The 22,078-nt window shown below is 37.2% G+C and overlaps 1 long non-coding RNA gene across 4 annotated transcripts in view; it reads left to right on the plus strand.

Annotated features, from left to right (window-relative positions):
* The window catches only part of LOC108391273 (uncharacterized), a 355,429-nt gene that overhangs the window by 132,169 nt on the left and 201,182 nt on the right, over positions 1 to 22,078 (plus strand). The gene's annotated exons all lie outside the window — the stretch shown is intronic.

Raw genomic sequence — 22,078 nt, forward strand, 5'->3', positions numbered from 1 at the left:
GCTGTAATTATTATGACTTATGGATATGGGGAAGCTGGGGTTCCTATGGCCAGGATCCTCACTAAACTTAAACCACTTGATGATGTAACTGGCCTGCTGCCAAGCTACTGCTCTCACACCCACAGGCAATAAGCTGTGATTGCACTATATTGCGAGCTAGCCCAGTGCTCTGGGCAGAGGCAGAGATGCTAGTGCTCTACCTACCGTCTGGAGAACAAGCCGGGTAACAAACCCTTTCACCCCAAGAATGTTCTACTGTCATTTCTTTGGTCACACTGAATCCATAGTGAACTTGCCTGGGGCTGAAACCCACTGGCAAGACATGGACATGACAGAACCTGGTGATGAAGTTAGGGAAATGTTGTGGTTGAATACTTGGATTTTGTAATGCACTTTAGATAAACTGATACTATAAATAAGCAATGAACATAAGATATGAACATAAAATAGATTCTTTAGAAATCTTAGTAATCTTTTAACATGGGAATATTCCACATTAATCACTAGTTTGAAAATTGACTATTTTTATTTTGAAAAATGGGTTATAATTTTACAGGCTTTCAAAAGTCAATTAATGATTTTTAAAAGGCTTAGTGCAAAAGAAATATGGTTTTCCTTTCAACATCAGATCAAACACTTTGAATTTGACAGACTGGCTGAAGTTCCCATCTTGCTTCTCTTGTGTTAAAAATTGGTAATATTTTTGAGCACTTGCTATGGATTATCTCATTTAGTGCTTAATATAATGCTCAGAAGAGGAATTACTGTTTTGTAACTTTAAAGATGTGGACACTGAAGGTGACATAGTAAGTGACAAAACTGGGACTTAACATGTACTTGCCCCATATGTACTCAACGTACTTTAGTTGTTTATTATGCCATATCTATTTAAAACCCTGTAATAGCTTCCCATTCCTATTGGGAGCAAGACTTAGAAAAGTCTTCCTCTATGAACCCCTTGCCGCCCATCACCCTCCTTAGAGATGAGGTGGGCTTGTTATATGGCCCTATATAGCAAATAACCCTAGATAACAAATATCTCGTGATTTTTATTTTATAACACTTATCACAAATCCAATTATATATTTGGTTATCTGTTAAATAGCTTTTATCCCATAGTCTGTCAGTTCCCTCAAGACAGAAACTGTATAAATTCATCATAGCCTCCTGGCATCTAAAACAGTCTCTGGGACATAGTAGATCATGAAGATATTCACTGAGGGAATGAATGGTAAAGGGAAATTTATTTAAATAGGACAGGATAACATTTAAATATAGTACCTTAGATGCTTACTTTACTTGCCTTACTCTATAATCCATGTGGGAGACTCTCATGTCAATAAGACTGTTACTTTCAGAATTAAATGTTTTAAGATGGAGTTCTAGATAGAATTGTTCTGGACTGACATCTATTCTTTATTCAATGATATGAAAGTGGGGTGTCTTATATTAAAGTTTATTATGCACATTTTTGTATTTACTATTTTCTTCTGGCCCTACCACATCAAGAGATATCTAATTGTAATCATTGACCATACTATTACCTGGGTTTTTTTTTTCCTGGTTGTTTACCTTTTTTATTGTGGAAATTTCAAATGTATTTATATTTGAAAATTCCCATAATGAACAAGTGAAAGTATAGATACATATAAATATTTATATATCTCCATTTATAGATATACATACAGACAGGAGAGAGGGGAGTAAATTAAACCCTATATACTAATTATCTAGCTTCAGCACTTATTTGGCCATTTCTGTTTTATCAATACTCACATCCATTCCTACGTCTAGAAAGTTTGGAAGCAGTTCCCAGACATGTCATCTCATTATAAATATTTAATTATGTATTTTTAATAAGAAAAGGGCTCAAATAGGATACAACTTTAATACCATAAAAATTTGGTATTTCTTTAATATCATTAAGTATCTTGTCAGTGTTCACATTTCACCAATTGTCTTATAGAATTTTAAGTTATTTTTTGTTTTTTTAAAATTGGATTCTAAATGAGATCCATATACTGCAATTGGTTGGTATCTCTTTTAAACTATAGGATTCATTTCTATTTTCTTGAGTACTTCCTAGAGTCAAATAAATCATTCTCACTTTAAATAGAAGTCATTTAGCCAATAATACTTAATCTAAAATTAATTCTATGTTTGTATCCACTCTGAACAATTGTAGGGTCTATTAAATAGCTACCATTCCTAGTTGTAGTTTGTAGCATCTTAATAATTTAGAAATGAGATAAAAGGATCCTTGTCAAAATTCATATGGCCTAGCATCAGGCCCTTACAACCAGGATGGAAAAAAGAGAGTTTTGTGAAGAAAAGAGAAGATTCCCTGCCTTAAGTTGATCAAATTCTTTCAGCCAACTTACTATGTTGGCTATTGCATGGCTGATGAGAGGAACTAAAGGAAAATGTGGATTACCCAAAGGGAGAATCATGACTGTCTTTTAGAGTGTCAGTAGTTGATAGGATTTTTAACGTTTTTCTCTACTCCTGGCTCAAGCTAAGTGTGAAAGGATGATGAAATAACTTATACAATACTAGTCAATCCATTTAGTCCAAGAAGCTCACCAAAGGCCAAAATATAATCACTGTGAATATTTCCTCCTCTGAGAACAGCATGAGGAGTTTAATGATTGAGAGAAAGCAGAGGAAAACAAATATTTTTTAAAAATTTCATGTTATAATGATTTTGGATATTGTATATTTGCTTTGTCTGGATAGCTGACATCTCCCATTTTTCAAAATCTGTGGAGGGTTTGCCTGTGCTAACCAATTTCCCTTATCATACTCACCCATTTGTCTTGTACAGGACTGTATATCTTCAGAGTTTCCAAGGATTCCTTTTACTCATTCTGGTTGCATAGTACACTGCCCTTAATAAACAGAGAACCTGCTACTGACCCACTATGCGTAGCTCTTCCAGGAGTGGTAAAGGGATGGTGCTTAAATTAAAAGTCATCATTTCCAAGACAGCTATTTAGGATTACAGCTGTGGCTTTGAAACTAAGCAAAGGGGTGTTTCTATATAACAATCAGATACTGAGCAATGAGCACTGAGTTCTAATCAGCTGTTTTTTCATTTATTCACTCACTCATTTACCTTATACTTACTAATCTTCCATTATGTTTTAGGTCTGTGGTTCTCAAATTTGATTGCAAATTACAATTACTTGTTAATCTTAAAACAAGAAGAAACAATGATGCTCCCTTTAGCATATTCTAGGGACTACTCACTCAGCCTATTCTCTATTTAGCACTTCTTTTAACCCTAATATTATTGACTTTTGTCTGTAATATTTTAGGAGCACTTCCATCTAGAGCAGTCCCTTTAAAATACACTGTAGAGATGGTTCGTGGAAGGTAAATTCCCTCAACTTTTGCTTATCTGGGAATTGTTTAATATCCCTCCTTCAAATTTAAATGATAATCTTGCTGGATACAGTGTTCTTGGTTTGAGGTCCTTCTATTTCATTGCATTAAATATATCATGCCATTCCTTTCTGGCCTGTAAGGTTTCTGCTGAGAAGTCTGATGTCTGTCTGTGATATTTTAAAAGGTGATTTTAAAATGAAAGAGCTAACAAATGTTAGTCAATTAATTATACTGTTCTTCAGGTGGAATTGATCAATTGAGTCATTTAGTATAAGAACATTTACTTCTTTTTTATTGCGAACTCTGCTAGGTACTGAAGTTATTCAAAATAAGTAAGATGTAGTTAGTTACTTGGAAGAACTTAAAGAAAAGAATATAATCAATCATAATTCAAAATTATAAGTGCTATAATAAGGTATGCAAATAGTGTGTGGGTGGGGGAAGGAGGGAATAAACAATTTAAACCTGTGGTAAATCTTCATCGCAACCTAGGGTGTCTCAGTGGGGCCTACTCATATTTTACAAGATGGTGCAATCAAGATGGAATGGTTTTTGATGGGCTCTCACTATGGAGGTGGTAAGTTAGGTCAATAGTTCATTATTTGAAAAACATCTTGGGAGATGATTAGAGGAATGCTCAAAGTAGTAAGTGTATTCATTCTGATTTTCTTTCTAGATGGTCTTTTTAAATTTTTTTTTGCTGCATTTTACTTCCACTTCAGAAGCAATTCTGGGTTATTTTTAATGGTTTGTTAACCCTCCAAGGTAGCATTCTGTGTTTGGCTTTTGCAGAAACCACTAATAAGATTTAACAGAGAAATAAATACAGATGAAAATAGGAGGTAGATAATAATAGTAATTTCACAACACCTTGCCCCCAAGGAGTTTAAAGCATCTTGTGAAATACAAACAAGGATACAGAGAATCCCTGGTGGGATGGTGACAAAAATCATAGCCTCCATTTAGAGAGGTAGTTTTCCCTTGAAATCTCTGCAGAGAAGAGGTGATGGGATTATTTTATAGCTACCCTAAAAATATCCTTGAGGGAAGAGTCTTCTTGTGAGAAACCATATTTTCTACACAGTGGCTGATGGTTATGGACACATTCATTACTTGTTATAACAATAGAGACTTCCAATAAACATTTGCTATTATCAGTATAAGTCAGCATTTGGTTAAGTGAGAAACTTCCAGACTGGATCTTAACTGTCTCTATCAGAAGGTTTGTCTTACTTGGAGTTATTGTGTATTTAATATTTGATCCTACTCTTCTGTCAATTGGTTTTACCCTACCAAGCTCCCTATGGGATTGATGCTGGCAGGGAGCTCTCTCCTAAAACATAGCTTTGTCTTACAAGATAGTATTTTTTTTCACCTTTATTGAGGTGTAATTGGCACAGAGGAATCATATGTATTTAAGGCATACAACTTGATGTTTTGATATATCTATACATTATGAAATGATCACCACAGTCAAGTTAATTAACATATCCATCACCTTACAGTGTTATCATTCTTTCTTTCCCTTTTTTGTGCTGATAACACTTAAGACTTACCCTCTTAGCAAATTATATTATAGTATGTTAACTGTAGTCACCATGTTGTACAATAGATCTCTAGAACTCATTCATCTTGCATAATTGAAACTTTTAATCCTTTGATTAACATCTCTGCATTTCTCCCTCACCCCCTGCCCCTGGCAACCACTGTTCTACTTTCTGCTTTTATGAGTTCACTTATTTTAGATTCCATGTACAAGAGAGATCATTCAGGTTTTGGCTTTCTGTATCTGGCTTATTTTACTTAGTATAATGTTCTTTAGGTTCATCCATGTTGTTGTAAATGTCAGGATTTCCTTCTTTTTTATGGCTCAGTAATATTCCACTGTATGTGTATATACCATATTTTCTTTATTTGTCCATGGACATTTAGGTTATTTCCATATTTTGGCTAATGCTGCAATGCACATGGAGGTGAGAATATCTCTTCAAGACCCAGATTCCACTTTCTTTGGCTATCTACCCAGAAATGGGATTGCTAGATCAAATGGTAGTTTTATTTTTAAGTTTTTAAGGAACCTCCATACTGTTTTCCACAATGCCTGTACCTATTTATATTCCTACCAACAGTACCCAAGTGTTCTCTCTTCTCCACATCCTCACCAATATTTTTTTATTGAGATGTAATTAATGTAAATATATATATGTGTGTGTGTGTGTATATATATATATATACACATATATACACACATGTATATATAATCATTATGTTGTACATCTGAAACTAATATGTATATTGTACCACAATAACTCTAGTTAACCCCCTTCTCACATATAGTTACAAGTTCTTTTCTTGTGACTGGAATTTTTAAGATTTACTCTCTTTGTAATTTTCAAATATACAATATGGTATTGTTAACTATAGTCACTATGCTGTATATTACATCTCCAGTGCTTATTTTATATTTGGAAGTTTATACCTTTGACCACCTTTACCTATTTCACCCCTTTACCCAACCTCCCTACTGCCTCTGTCAACCACCAATCTATTCTCTGTAGGTATATGAATTCAGGGTTGTTTTTGTTTTTGTTTTCACTTTTAGATTCCACATATGAAGTCATTTGGTACTTATATTCTCTGTCTGACTTATTTCACTTAGCATAATGCCCTCAATGCCAATAGTTGCAAATTGCAGGGTCTCCTCTTTTATGGCACAGTAATATTTCATTGCATACACACACACACACACACACACACACACACCACATTTTCTTTCTCAATTTAGTCATCCATGGACACTTAGGATGTTTCCATGTCTTGGCTACTCTAAATAATGCTGCTGTGAACTTGGGGTGCATATGTCTTTTTAAGTCTATGTTTTCATTTCTTTCATGGAAATACCCAAGAATTGTTGGATCATATGTTAGTTCTATTTTTAATATTTTGAGAAACCTCCATACTGTTTTCCATAGTGGCTGCACCAATTTAAATTGCCACCAACAGTGTGCAAGGGTTCCCTTTTCTTCACATTCTCACCAACACTTGTTATTTTTGTCTTTTTTGATAACAGCTGCTCTATAATGGGTATGAGGTGATAATGTGTTGTAGTTTTGACCTGCATTTCCCTAACAATTAATAATGTTGGACACCTTTTCATGCATTTTTTGGCTATTTGTATGTCTTCTTTTGAGAAAGGTCTATTCAGGTCATTTGTTCATTTTTTAATTGGTTTATTTGTGGTAATTTTGCTCGAGTTGCATGAATTATTTATTTTGTATGTTAACCCTGTATAAGATAGATGGTTGGAAATATTTTCTCCCATCCCATAGGTTGTCTTTTCATTTTGTTGATTGGTTTCCTTTAAAGTGCAGAAACTTTTTAGTTTGTAAAAACTTTTCAGTTTGTAGTCCCACTTGTCTATTTTTGCTTTTGTTGTCTGTGCTCTTGGTGTTGTAACCAGAATATAGTTGCCAAGTCCAGTGCCAAGAAGCTTTTTGCCTCTGTTTTCTTCTAGTAGCTTTATAGGTTTAGGTCTTGCATTTAAACCTTTAATCCATTTTGAATTGATTTTTTTATATGGTGTTGATTTATAAAGGTCTAATTTCAGTCTTTTGCATGTGGACATCCAGTATTCCAAACACCAGTTATTGAAGAGGCTATCCTTTCCACATTATGCATTTTGGGCACCCTCATTGACCATAAATGTGTGGATTTGTTTCTGGGTTTTCTGTTGTATTCCATTAGTCTATATGTTTGTTTTTATGCCAGTACAATACTATTTTGATTCCTGCAGCTTTGTAACATCTTTTGAAACCAGGGACTGTGATGCTTCAGGCTTTGTCCTTCTTGCTCAAGATTGCTTTGGCTACCATGAGGTGATGACATCAGGATTTTGATACGGGTTGCACTGATCTGTACATTACTTTGTATAGTATGAACCTTTTAACAATATTAATTCTTCCAATGCACAAGTACAGGGTGTTTTTCCATTTTATCTGTGTTGTCTCTAAATTCCTTTATAAATGTTTTATAGTTTTAAGTGCCTTTCACCTTTATGGTTAATTTTATTCCTAAGTATTGTATTGTTTTGGTTGCTATTGTATTGCAAATGACATCATTTTCTTAATATCCTTTCTTGATAGTTCACTGTTATTGTACAGAAACGCCACCAGCTTTTCTATGTTGATTTTGTGTCCTACAAGTTTGCTGAATCCATTTATTGGTTCTAACACTTGTTGCTGATAGTGTTTTGAATATTTAGGGTTTTCTGGAGGTAAGATGATGTCATCTACAGAGATAATCTTTCTTGATTTGGAGGCCTCTTCTGTCATGTTCTGTCATGGTTAGGATGTGCAAAAGTCCATTGACTAGAAGTGGTGAGAATGTGCATCCTTGCTTCATACTAAATACTAGAGAAAACGCTTTTAGTTTTTCCCCATTATGATATTAGCTGTGGGCTTTCATATATGGGCTTACATAAAATATCTTTTAACAATCTACTTTAAGCTGATAACTTCACTATCTCACTTGCATACAAAAACTCTAGACTTTCCTCTCCCCTCTCCACTTTTCATGCTCTTGGTGTCACAGTTTACATCTATTTATATTGCATATCCATTAACACCATTTAGCTACAGTTATTTTTAATAGTTTTTGTCATTTAACTTATATTGTAGAATTAAAAGTGACTTACCTATCACTGTTACAGGCCCTGTGCCAGACTCCATCAGCTCTCATGGACAGTGTGTTAAAAATCAGTCCCTTGAATAGCAGCTGGAAAAGCTGAGGCACTAGATGTGTGATCCAGTTACTTTTAGGGAGAAGCTAGTGGCTTTGTTTTATTGCTGGAGTGACTGGGGGAAGGAGCTTTGGGGAAGCACCCACACACCCATTCAAGCTCCCAGGGGAAATAGTGATTGCTTCCCGACCAGTGCCCAGAGACAGCTGAGTTAGAAGCCAGACCTTCAGGTGGCAGCTTGTCAAGATGGAACATTCTAGGTGCAGGCTAACTCCTGTCAGGAAGCAGGTGAGAGGTGGGCTTTATTGATTGCTCATTCTGAGCTGGCCAAGTTGGAGATGTGGGAAGTACTCAACTGTCCATTTAAAATATAAAACCACCTCTTTTTAAATGTGTGTGGTCCTCAGGGACTAGTAAATGCCAGGCTGCTAGCTTCCAGGGACAGATGTTAGGAGCAGTTCTTCGGGTAGCATCTGAAAAAGTTGGGGGACTAGATGTGCAGTTTGAGCTCTTCATCCTCAGGGAGCGGGTGGGAGTGGGGATTCCCTCCTGAGTGTTTGGTGCTGTGCCAGTGATGGCCAGACTGTGTCTCTGCTTTTCCTGCCCATTTCATTGTGGGTGTTCTCAGTTGCCTGGTATGCAAGAGTCTTTCAACTAGTTTCCGAATCTCTCACAGTAAGAGTTAATCCATGTATAGCTGTTTATTCCTGCATTTGTGGGAAGAGGCAGTCAGTCTGTAACCCCATATCCCACCATCTTGCTGACATCACTCTCCTAGGAACATAGTGCTTTTTGGATAAAGTAAATTCTTTTGGAACAAAATGTTGAATGAATATTTTAAAAAACAGGTTGTCTTTTCCTCTCACAAATGAATGGCTTAATTGTGTTTTTTTGAATTCACCTTTTGGGCTTTTACATGGAGGATATTTTCTAGCCAGTAAAATCACTTTCTAAAAAGCATTCTTGCTTTGACATCCAAATCCAAGGAGATTCTCATGTTGTCTGGTGATGGTTTTCGGCACTTGTCAGCCTTGTCTCACTTCCTGAGGCAGCTATTGCAGATCTTTTATACTCTCCTTAATAGTCTGTCTTACGCTAAGTCCCTTCACTTTCAACAGGTGGTCTTAAATCTCATTCACAGAGTGTAGAGAGGCCCTGTTCTTGTTCCCCTTAAACTTGCTGTCTTCCCTCCCTTAAATATCTTTTTCTTCTCCTTCCTAATGAGGAGGTTTCTTTCCCTTTTGTTGTTTGTGCCTTGGATTTAAACTTCTGCATCTCCCTCTGAATCTTGCTCCATAATAGTTTCCTCTCTTCTTAGCAATGATAAAATCTCTCTTTCCTCTGGATTGCCTTATAAAACTATGTGCCCTCTCCGCCTTGGCTCACCTTGCTCCAAACTCCTACCTCAGCCTCACTGTGACCTCCGATGGATTGGACCAGTGATCTCATTGCTCATCAGTACCTCCTGCCCATGTCCAATTCCATTCTTGTCCTGCTGCATTTTGTTAATCACTCCCGGGCAAACACTGCCAACTCCCATGCCTCTTTTTCTGTTCTTTGGTTTCCTACTCTGTAAAATGTGGTTAATAGAAGTGCCTGTTTCATGGAATTGTGGTGAAGGTTAAATGATTCATGTAAAATGCTTAAAAAAGTGTCTTGCTCGTAGTTTCCTTACATGATGGTGATGCTTTTTGCTGCTAGCAGTTGTTGCCTGATGCCTTCAGTGATAAGACTCTAATTCCTCATCTTTGCTTTCATAATCCTCCATAAATTCCTCCTCTTTCCTAGCCTCATCTTCTGCTGTGCCACTCCATATACCCCTATTACTGCATTTCGAGTTCCTCATTGTTTCCTGAATGTATCCTGTTGTTTCACATCTCTATACCTTTATATATTCTATTTCTTATTCTTAGAATGAATTTTACCAGTTCTCTATCAAGCTCATTCCAGTTGATCCACTAAGACCTATATTTATCTATTATCGAATAATGGTTATCTATTACTGCATAGCAAATTAATCCCCAAATTAGTGACATAAAATAATAATAAATATTTATTTTACACATAGTTCAGGAATTTGGAATTGGCTTAGCTGGGTGGTTCTGTCTCAGGGTCGCTCATCCAACTGCAGTCAGGATGTAGTCAATCTGAAGGCTTGCAGCTGGAGGCTCTGCTTCAAGGACTGCTTAGTCCATGGTGGTAAATTGGTGTTTGCTGTTGGCAGGAGACCTTACTTTATGGTAGACTGCTCCTTAGGGCTGCTGGAATTTTCTTACAGCCTGAAGGTTGGCTTCCTTTAGAGTAAGTGATTCAAGAGAGAAAAAGGCAGAAGTGGAAATATCTTTTATGACCTAGCCTTGGATCACACAAACACTGTCCCTTCTCGGTAGTCTGTTGGTCACCAAGGTCAGCCAAGAGTCCGTGTGGGAGAGTACTGTGCAAAAGCTTGAATGCTAGGCGTCACACTGTTGGAGCCTTCAACATTTCTGTGATCTTCTCCCATCTCCTACAGGTAGATTTGTTAATATTTATCTTTCTGATGCCTCTGTGAAAGTCCTTATAGCATTCTGTGGTTTGTTTGTGTGTTTGTTGTTTATATCTGCCTTCCTTATGAGATTATAAATAATTCAAATGTGGAAACCATGCAATTCATGTCTGTTTCCCCTGGGCCTGTGAAAATTTATAGCCACAAAATGGGGGCTCAGTAGATGCAGATTGCATAGAATTGATTCATTACATTACATATGGAATTAAATCCAATTCAGCATTCAAAACTTACCTTCTAGGACAATACTTTCCTGAAATGGAGAACATTGTGAGGTTAGTGTTGTTCTTGAGAACCAAATCATATTATGTACTCACAATTTCTCTTTCTTATGTTTTAGCAGGAAAAGGTTCCATCTAATTTAGGTTATTACTTGAACCCAAATCTATAATTTTGTTTTCCTGTGAAAGAGTGAATCCTTGTCTTGTACTTTGTACTGTTTATATTCAGTTTCTACACCTTAAGTGAGATGATTTGGGTGAGGTCATTCCCACAAAAACAACTCTTTTGTCCAGATCTTTGCAAAACTCAACTTTACTATTTTACATGATACATTATAAAGTTACTGTTTTATTTACTTTAAAGGAGATTAGAAGTTAAGTGAAGAATGATACAAGTAATGGAAATATTGTGGCTATATATTTTCTAGAAATGTTTCATCGAGGAGTAAAACAAGCAAATGGTGTGATTTTCTCTAGACTTCAAGTGCTAAAACTAATGGCTTATGTAAGAATAGCTTTCAGATTTAATTCTGATCAGTATTGAAAGCATACTATCAAGCTTTTTTTACCTTTCACCATATTGAGCTGAACTCAAGAATTCCCTTTGAAACATGAACTACATAACAAAAGTCTTAACTTAAATAAGCAATTGACATTTGCAAAAGAGGAAGCAAGACTACAATTTATCTATTCAGTTGCTCAATAAATATTTATCAAGGACATAATATGCACTCAGGTGGGTTTGTTAGAAACTTTCTGACTTTGAGTATTATTTGGGTTTATTTTAACTTGTAAGATTTTACAATGTTAAAGAGAAAAACACTCATCCTGCAGAATTTTCATTGTGTGTTTTACTCTGTTTTGATTTCCCTTCTCTTACTACATTCTAAACTTATTTTCCAGGATTTGTCTCAAACTTCTACTCTTCTAGGAAGACCTTGCCATCTAACATTCTCTGGGAGAGAGATAGGCAGAAAAAAATGGAGACCAGTCCAACTCCACATATCTAAATCCTTGTGACACAAAGTACCTTGTGACTCAGACCACTGGCTCCTTGAGGCTCCAATACATCTTGTTTTTCAAGTCAACTTACTGTTTTAATAAGTTTTATAGCTACCATGTCCTAGGTTAAGAGACCCCTGGGTCAAATAATCAGTGGACCAAGACACAACTTGTGACATACACATAAGGTAAATTTGATGTCCAGTAGTTGCCTTTTCCTCATAGTAATACTAAATTTCCCAGCCCTGGGTGGAGATTTTACATGCTACTGCTATATGTGATGATGTTGTAACATACATATATGTATGTAATCCAACTGCACGTGTGCTCATTGAAACCCTCCCTATTCATGCCAGGTGACCTGACAGCTGATGAGTAAACATTTTCACTCCTCATCACAGGAGCTATCCTGGTTCTTCTCAGGGCGACTCTCTGGAGCAGCCTGCCTTTGTCTAGCAAGGTGTTTGTTTCCTCACTTCTCTAATAAAGTGCACTGCTTGCTTTCATGCTCCTAAGTCTTGGTGTTAAATTATTTTAATACAGGAATGCAAGGACCAAAGACCTTGTTCTAGTGTCTGCCCGTGATAGTATGGGCTGACTCCTTCCACAGCACCCCTCTCCGTTGCCTTTCTGTACTGTAGTGGACTCAAAAAGGAAGATTTGAACAGCAGTTTCTCCTGCAGATAGCAGTGGCCGTGTGACAGAGTAAGGACTAATGAGATCCAGAGGAAATTCCCACTAGGAAAAGCTGCTTTCTTTTCTCCCTTTTTCTTCCTACTTGGAATATGTAAATGCGACTAGTGGGTCAGGAAGCCATTTTGTGGCTCTGAGGACAATAGACACACTAAAAATGGCAGAGCTGGAAGTACTCAGGGAGTCTAGTTCCCTGATAACATTATTTAACAAATACACCAGCTCTGGACCATTTCCTTCTGGATTTTTTTTGTGTGTGGTGTGTGTGTGTGAGATAAAAATAAATCATTTAAGCAACTGCATACTATCATAGTCTAATATATTTAGCCAATATACTCTTCAATCCATCCATTCCAAATTGGATTGAATTCAGAGTTTAACTTTCTGTAAGTTTAGAATGTTGGGAAAAGCCCAATGGGTCAGGTATCCTTTTTCTCTTCTTCCTCTTCTTTCCTTATTTTTATGCATTCCAAATTCTACAATTAGTACTATGATTAGAACTTAATATAAGTTTCTATAAATTTCTTCTCTTGAATATGTTATATATTTTAAGTTATCTATAATTATGCATGATAATATTTTCATAAAGCCTTATATAATCCTCAAAAAAGTATGCTTACCATCTGTATGGCTTGATGGTTGATTTTCTGTCATATGGGAAAGACAAATCTCTAAGACTTTAGTTAAAGATATCACAGAATAAATGTACATTAATATATGAACATTTGTATTTCCAAAGTACTCAGTGTGCATAGCAACTACACTGCCTGTTTTCTCTGGTGATAAGGTAATATTTGTTGATTATTTGTCCAAATAACAATTAATCTTGATGGTATAGAATAAACATTTCAGAAAAATAGAACATGGCTTCATGTTCTAGTTTTATTCTACTAAGAACTTGAGTGAACTTGAGTAAGTTGTTTAGATTTCTAATTTATAAATAGAAATAGAAACATTTAACTTAGGCTCTTCAGTATATTGTTGTGAGAAGCAACGAATTTGGGAATAAATTAACTAGATTTGGATAATACAATGTACTATACAAATGCTAAATGCAATACTATTAATTACTAATAAAAATTCTAGAGTAGGAATTGTTTCAAATCAAGGATATTTACTATGAAGGTGAAATGTAATGTTTGAAGGTGAAGTTTAATTGTATGAAGGTGGAATTTAATGTTTCTCCTACACCTTCCTTTTTTTGGGAGGTTACATCAATGAAGACATTAAAGAGTGAAGAAAAAAACCCACTTGTTTTCATAATTCCATTTCCAACATCACTTTTGGGGTGATTTTCCTACTGAAATCAGCCTGTGTAATGTTGTGTGAGGTAGATGAAGCATCAGGAAACATTAGCATATTTCTTTCCAGTCTGTGATTAGGCTACTAAGAAAACTTACTTCTTGTGAGTTCTCCAGCTTCCAGGAAAGTTTCCAGCAGAGAAAAATGTTCTGGGGGAGGAAGGTCTCTCACAAAATGAATGCATTGAAAATATTCATTGCTTAGGAAATAGAGAAGCAAGAATATCAGTTCAAAGAGTATAGAATCAGCCATGATCATATGGAAAAACCAAAACACCAAAAGAAAAACTTTCTTGCTAACTTTCTACTATCTCAATGATTCATTCTACCAAGAGGTGAATGGGAGAAAAACAAATCTGGAGGTGGCCATTTCCCTGCCCAAGGTTCACTGAATAGATTGTAAGATGCAAGCATATTCAAGATACAAGCAAACTCAAAGTCCTGCATGTTGATCCGAAAGGCACAGATTCAAGTGCTTCTCTGGGAATAGAGAAAGCCAGCATGTGACCTGATTCACAACCCTCTTAATCTCTCCTAAGACTTGTATTCCAAAGCCTTATGACTTTTGTCTGAAAAATCATCTTTTATATAGGTCTGTCAGGCTTGAACTGACCCTTTACTAGGACGTGACCTATTTTATACTGGGTTGCTTCTGGATACAAGTAAATTTGAGGGGCTTTGGTCATGTTTACTGTTGTGTTAAATATATATATAGACTTAGAATAAGTCATATGAAGATATCTAGTTGGGCTTTATAGGAGAATATATTTAACTGGGTCATCTCCACATGTATTTACCATAAACAGCCTATCCCACTTACTAATAAAATGTCAAATCATATATCATTTCTTGGGTTACATTTTTAAAACATATCTTGTCTCTTAAATTGTAATAGAAAGATTTTTTTTATTCTAAATCACTATATGTAAATTGTTATATCCTTTTGATTAAATCAACCTCCATCCATTTCAAACTGTTTAAAATTGCATTTTGGAAACAATAAGAATATTTGTTTATTCTTTATTCTGAATAATACATTATAAAGTAGCAAAATATTTGATATGATTTAAAAATAAAAAAATATTTTACTTAATTTCATCTCCCAAATTCCATTCATTACAGCTCTAATCACTGCACTGGATTTTGGACACTTGTGTCTGTTTATGTAGACTTACTACAGTCTGTACGTATCTGCTCAAAACAAAAAGTATAAACATTCTTTACCTATAATATGACATTAGGGGCAGCTTCAAACTAGATTTTTGCATTTCTTAATAGAGTGTCTTGGTATTTGGTAATTACTAATCAATGTTCCCTGTGGGTTTATGTGCAAGCCTGGATCACCAAAATTGAAGAGAACTGATCTCACTTCAATTATTAAATTTCTTGGATGTAGGAGATTGTGTCTTTATTTAACAGATCTTGTCCTATATGGTCACTAAAAGGTTACCAATATTGTCAGTCCTCAGTTCTCTCAGATGGTGGCTGATAAACGAGCAATAACCTATAGGAAAGAATCAGTTATGATTTGAGGGGGGATAAAACTCTTCCAGGTGAACAATATAAGAATAAAAGCATAATGGAATGGCCAAATTCATCTACATAATTCATCATAATTGGTAACTGGTTCTTAGCAAATTGACTTGATTCAGTTGGCTATTAAAACAGTCAGTTGTCTGACTAATATAATCAATTATTTTTCTTCCTAAAGTGACTTGAGATAGTTGGGTATAATTTTTGTAACATTATGGAGGCCAGACTTGGAATTAGGAGAGCGAATGTGTATACATACACACCATATATATGTGTATAGTAAACTAGAGGGCAAATGTTTCTACTGCAAGAACAGTGATCCAAATATGAAGTGCACATCGTGCTCTTTGGCAACTTGAGGTTCCTGTTCTGTGGTGGCTGTGCAGTTTGTCAGTGGTGTCAAAGCAGAAGTTCCAAACAGCTTTATGAGTGCCTCATGAGCATGCATGTGATTGCTTCTCTACTTCTGTAGTGAAATATTTTATTTGTAGGTCTCGTTCAAAAATTCCTAAAATAGAATTTTATTCTACTTGTTTTATTTACTTTATTGAAGATAGAACAAAACAGCCATTTTGGGTTTTTGTTGTTGTGTTTTGCATAAATGTATGCACAAAATTAACTTACTGTTATCTTCTTCTGCTCAACAAATAGTTACTCAACTTTATTCTAGGTGCTTGTCCCTTGGCAAGATTCTGGAGATAGAAATATAAGTCCTGGTACTTGACTGTGAAGAACTTACTGTGTAGTCTGGGAAATAGACACCTGAATGATTACCATAATATACAATAGTAAGTATTGTAAAGTATGAACAAAGTGCTGATAACAGCTGTGAAACCATATGGATATACATAGATATAGCTCTGAGACAAGAATACACATCAAATTCTTTTAAAAAAAACCCTGGTAGGCTAACCAGTGATGTACTATACTTTTTAATATTTTTGGAATATACTCTCTTCAAAGACATAAAATATCTAGACTCTGAAGAATTAAAAGTAAAATAGTCATGAGATTGGACCAGTGAGATAAAGCAGTTTGGGCAAGATGGGGGTAAATGAGGGTAATAGGGAGACAGAGTGTTAAGTGGCCATGTGGGTGAAAACCTTCTTGTCAACATCAAGTGAAAGATGAAAAGTGTTGATCTTGGCAGGTGAGCTGTGGTCACTGCGGAGTCTGATGGTCTTACCTAAACTTACAGCTTCATGGCTTGATTGGGCTAGTTGAGCAGGAGAGTTTGAAGGGGCATATATAAACATTCAAAAGAGAGGAAGTTACACATTTTTGAAGATAGTGAACAAGTAATAATAGGGCACCTGAGCAGATGGTAACCTTTCCTGTAGACTACTGAACTTTTCCCTATTCACATTTGAGTAGATTTTTTTTTCAGAATATAGAGTCACATCTAATCCTTAAATAAAACCTGGAAAACCCTTTGCAGATTATCAGCCATTACTTCACACTGTTCTTGAAAATAAGTGCATAAATACTTGCTTTTGTTGACAGCCATGATGAATAATATCTAAAAAAAACAAAGTCCTGTGCCTTCTTGACAACCATGATATGGAGGATGAAAGACGTGGGTGAGGAGCTGTGCAAGGGCTTCCTACCTCTCAGGCTAGGATTTTAATTAGAGATTAATTTCTTTGTCCTTCATATATCAGGAAGGTCACACTTTCTTCAGTGAAATACAGATCATCTTATGAATTTGGGGAAAAAGAAAGGTTAAAGGGGGAGGTAGGAAGGTACTAAAGAAAATTCATTTATTCATTAATTTACTCAAACAATACTTATTTTGGAGGTTAAATGGCATGTCAGTCCAAAAAGGGTCAAAAGTTTCTGGACTCAGATAACTAAAGGAAGGAGGCTGGAACAATGGGAAATGGTGAGTGGGGGTGGGGGGAATTGTTGAAGTGAATCTGTGAATGGGGAGCTGGTATTGGCAATGACAACAGCTAGGGCAGTGTCACCTATTATTTTTTCTGTCACAGTGCATAAAGACAAATATTAGAAGTTTATAGCATATCTGTACAGCCATCAGAGGAGACTGCCTAATGCTGGGGGTGATTGGCGGGGGACTTTGGAGGCTCCCACCCTTCTTGGCCCCTGTGAGGGTGGAGAGCTTGCTACTTAGGAGTGGTGACCTATCATGTGACCCTGGGGGTGGGCAGCTGGACCAGAGAGAGGAACAAGGAACCGAGAAGCCAAGATGTTGGAGGGCTCATGCACACAGCTACAGGAATCACCAAGAGGTTGTATGGAAGACAGGAACAGTGATAAACCAAGAACTAAAATCTCCAAAGAGGGCTGCAGATAACAGAAGCAAGGAAGATGGGTATCAATTGTTATCAGTTGGGTAGGGCTGCCCATAACAAATACCCCAGACTGAGGAGCTCAGATCTTTACCTTCTCACCACTCTGGAGGCTAGACATCTGAGATCAAGTTATTGGCAGAGTTGAAGCTTCTCTCCTTGGCTTCTGGATTGCTATCTTTTCCCTCTGTCTTCATGTGGTTTTTCCTCTGTGCATATTTTATTTGTGTTCAAATTTCCTCTTCTTATAAGGACACCAATCTAATTGGATTAGGGCCCATCCTAATGGCCTCACTCAACCTTTATTACCTCTTTGAAGACCCTATTTATAATTACAGTCACATTCTGAGGTAGTGGGAGTTAGGACTTCAACACATGAATTTGGGGGTCACAACTGAGCCTGTAATCCTGATGATTTTTGTGTTGTTCAGGTTGGAGAGGGAGATTAAGAGAAAGGGAATGAGAATTGTCTGAAAGGGACAACAGAGAACAGTGAAGACACCTACCCTGACTCCAGACCTGCTACTATCGAGGCCACCCTGGAGAGGGCAGCAGGGAAACCTGTGTCCTCAGGGGCACCACAACATGAGGGGAAGATTCAGTGAGGAGCCTGAAGTTCTAGGGGATTCTGTGGCTCTGTGTGGGAATATGATAATACCCTCATGCTTTACCAACCTGAATCCCTGTTTCTCTGATAGACCGCAAATACTTCTAGTCTTCAGGTATCGCAAATGTGTTTGAGAGCAGTCTTCTCACATTCTTCTACCATAGCTTGTTCAAGAGTTTCCTCTTCCCCAGGGTTCCCACCAGCTCAATGGGGGTACCCTTGATGAGCATGCTCATCTCTGCATTTGCTGCAGCCTGCCAGGTGTCAGAATGGTGGTGTCTTCCCTATTGTCCACAGTGAGCCTGAAATATATTGGTCTTCCCAAAGAAGGAAAAGCTTCCCCGCCTCCTCTCTGGAATGTGCTTTGTCCCCCAGCCCCTTATTCCTTTGTGGCTCAAGAGCCCCTTGTGAAAAAGCCTTCCTTCATCTTTGCCTACAGCAGCTCTTTTCATTTGCCTCAGATGGTGGGTGGTCTCTAGACCCAGGCTGGAAAACAGACACTTGTGTGGTCTTCCTCAGTGTGTCTAACCCTTTCTCCAGGTCATTGCTTCTGTCTCTCTTAGATGAACACCAAGGGCTGTGGGCAAATAAATTATAAAAACTGAGATCTCTTGGACCTGAAAGCCAGTTCATCAAACATGCCCAGACATGCTTGAACTAAGCAGCAGGTGCTGCTTAGCTCTCTGCTTGGAACTCTGTTCCCCTGATAGCCCTTTCCCACCACGCGAGTCTCAGTCAAAGGCTACCCCTTCCAGAAAGCCCTTTTCTAATTGCCTTGTCCAAAGATGTCTATCCACTTCACCTCTGCAATCAGCCTCTATCATATGAAGCTGCTTTATTATCCTGCTGTGACAATCAATATCTGCAATTATTTTGTATTTTTCTTGTTAATATTCTGTGACCCTCACTCATTAGACTAGCTCCACATGGTTTGTCCACTGGTGTTTAGAACAGTGACTACCACATGTTATTTGCTCAACAAATGTTTGCTCAATTAATAAACTAGTGAGTTCATGCATCTGAGAGCAGTGAGCTGCAATGGCATTGCATCTGTTTTATCATGCAATTTTTTTAATTTAAAATTTTTGTCTTAAGTCTGACTTATTTTGATTCTGGTTTGATTTTATTGAAAGGTAGTCTTCATTTGAAAACTTGGTCTTGATGGGGTACAAATATGATCTGATTTACTAATAGTACACAAAAATCAGTAAGTTCTGATACCTTACATTATTCCTGTCACAATCCTTTCATTCTCCTTTCTAACTTATTTCACATACATATCCCAGTGTGACCCAACTGGAGTTCATGTGGGGTGTGAGCTGCAGTGCTAACTCTGGTATCTTGGCTGGTGGGCTGGCGTGCCTACCACTATTGCCATTTCACTCTAATCCATGCCCCAGGTTCCCGGGCATTTGCTCTTGGTCTGCTGTGTCTTGCCTCCAATTGCAAATCCCCTTGTCTCAGCTGACTAGTTGACAATTCAGACCTCTTCAACAATGGTCTGGCCAAAACTGGGCTTGAGTTTACTCCCCATCCTTTTTACATAAATGCTTTGTTCCTTCTTCATGGAGCAGTTCTCCTCCTTGGAGTTACTATTTCTCAACTTCACTTTGGTGCAAGCTGGGCCTTTCATTGAAGGCTTTGTCTCTTTGTAAGAGTTCCCAGCATATTTTTCTGCTTATGCATTATTCCAGCTGCAAAAGCAGAGAGATACCAAATATAGTATACATTAAAATAATTTAAACTCACAGCTTATTGTCAGAGGTTGACCTTAATAGAATGTTATTTTTATTTTGGTCATTGATGGGGTATTCCACTATTCATTTTCATGGATCTGCATTAAATATTAAGAAATTTGTGAAAATTATTAAAGCCACTATAGCAAAAAGAAAAAGTTTAAGAGAAAGAGAGGGAAAACCTGTAGCCAGATTGGAGTTAAAGCAGCAGAACACACTTAGCATTGTACTAAAAGTCAAGATAGTCATTCTGTCTATGGAAGCACTGTTTGGAGAAATACCCAGGAAGGTAGGCCCTAAAGTTAAGAGTCTAGGAGAAACATTAAACCAGTGGGTCTTAATCTTGGTTTCATGTTGGAGTCACCTACATATAAAGACAAAGACAAAAAGAAAAGATACCAGAGTCTTACTCCAGAGATTCTAATTGGATTGGTCTGGGATATTTCCTGGACATGGAACTTTTTTTTTTATTAAAGTTTCATTAATTACAGTCTTATGTTGGTTTCAAATGTTCATCACAGTGGTTCAGCAGTCCCTGTGATCAATGTATATTGTGATTGCAAATTATTGTGCCCCTTTCTTCCCCTCCCCTTCCCCCCTGCACCAGTCCCAACTCCTCCCCTTAGTAACCACTAGTCACTTCTCAGTGTCTGTGAGTCTACTGCTGTTTTGTTCTTTCTGTTTTGCTTTGTTCTATATTCCACAAATAAGTAAAATCATATGGTACTTGTCTCTCTCCACTTGGCTTATTTCACTGAGCATAACACCCTCTAGCCCTATCCATGTTGTTGCAAATGGCAGTATTTTTTTCTTTTTATGGTTGAATAATGTTCCATTTTATATGTACCACATCTTCCTTATCCAGTCATCTATTGATGGACACGTAGGTTGCTCTGGACCAGAACTTAAAAAAAAATGCTCCCCAGGGGATTTCAGTGTGCAGCCAAAAACCACTGCTTCAAGTAGAGAATAAAACAGGTTAGAACATCTGGCCTTGAGAATAAGTATAAAAGGCTTGAAAACAGGGAAACATAAATATATGTTGATAAGATGTGTGTAGGTGAGAAAGAGTGATTGGTGGGGAAGGGAAGTAGAGAGGAAGGGAGAATGGTGGCAGGAAGTTGAGAAGGAGAGAAAATGATCTAAATAAAAAAGATATGGCGTAAATGGCCTCATAGCTAGATTTCCCTAAGTTTTTCCAGAATTCTAGCAACTGTATTACTATTACTTTTGGTTTTCTTTAATGTGTCTCTCTGGATGATGGCAAATTTGACAATTCTGATCTCAAAGATCCTGATTATAATATTTTAGAGCTTTTAGTGTATTATGCAAATAGCTCAGCTTACTAATTACTGCTTCCTTCTCTCTCTGCTGCTTCTTTCCCTAGAAAGTCAGGGCAGTTCTGTGACTGGGTATCAATAAATTTTATCTATAAAGAGGGTAAAGAAGTGAAGAAGTAGAAGTCACTCATTTTGTCCAAGAGTGGGGGTGTTTGGTATTTTATGGGTGGTACAGTGATCTTGGTTTTATCTGTGCTTAGACAAAATTATGAAGCAGACTGTGTGTCTCACTTTACCATGGTCTCGGAATACTGTCTGATGTTGGTATTCCTTGAGATTGTTTATGTCCCACAGGAGCATGACCCAGCCTAGTCTGTAGGCAAGGCCACTTTCTGGATGTCAGGGGCTGGTTTTTTTCTTTTTTCCTTTCAGTAATCTGCAAAGTTATACTTTCCAGAATCTCACTTTCTTTCTGAAACTAGGACATTACCACAATCCAGGAATGTTGGGACTAATACTCTGTCCATTTCTAAACAGCCCCTTTGACGAGAGTGAGGGCAGTAGTGGTTCTCTGCCACTGGTTAGGGGGCCACTGAGGAGGGCATCATGTTCTGAAACCTTGAAATCTGACTTCACATCATAGCCTGCCCCCTCAATTCTTCCCCCAAATGGAACCAGGCTCCCTGCTGTCAGCTCTTGCTTCCATCGGGCTCCTCACTGGTCAGG

Source organism: Manis javanica, chromosome 3 (assembly GCF_040802235.1).
Source record: "Manis javanica isolate MJ-LG chromosome 3, MJ_LKY, whole genome shotgun sequence".
In the NCBI taxonomy this organism is placed as follows: domain Eukaryota; kingdom Metazoa; phylum Chordata; class Mammalia; order Pholidota; family Manidae; genus Manis; species Manis javanica.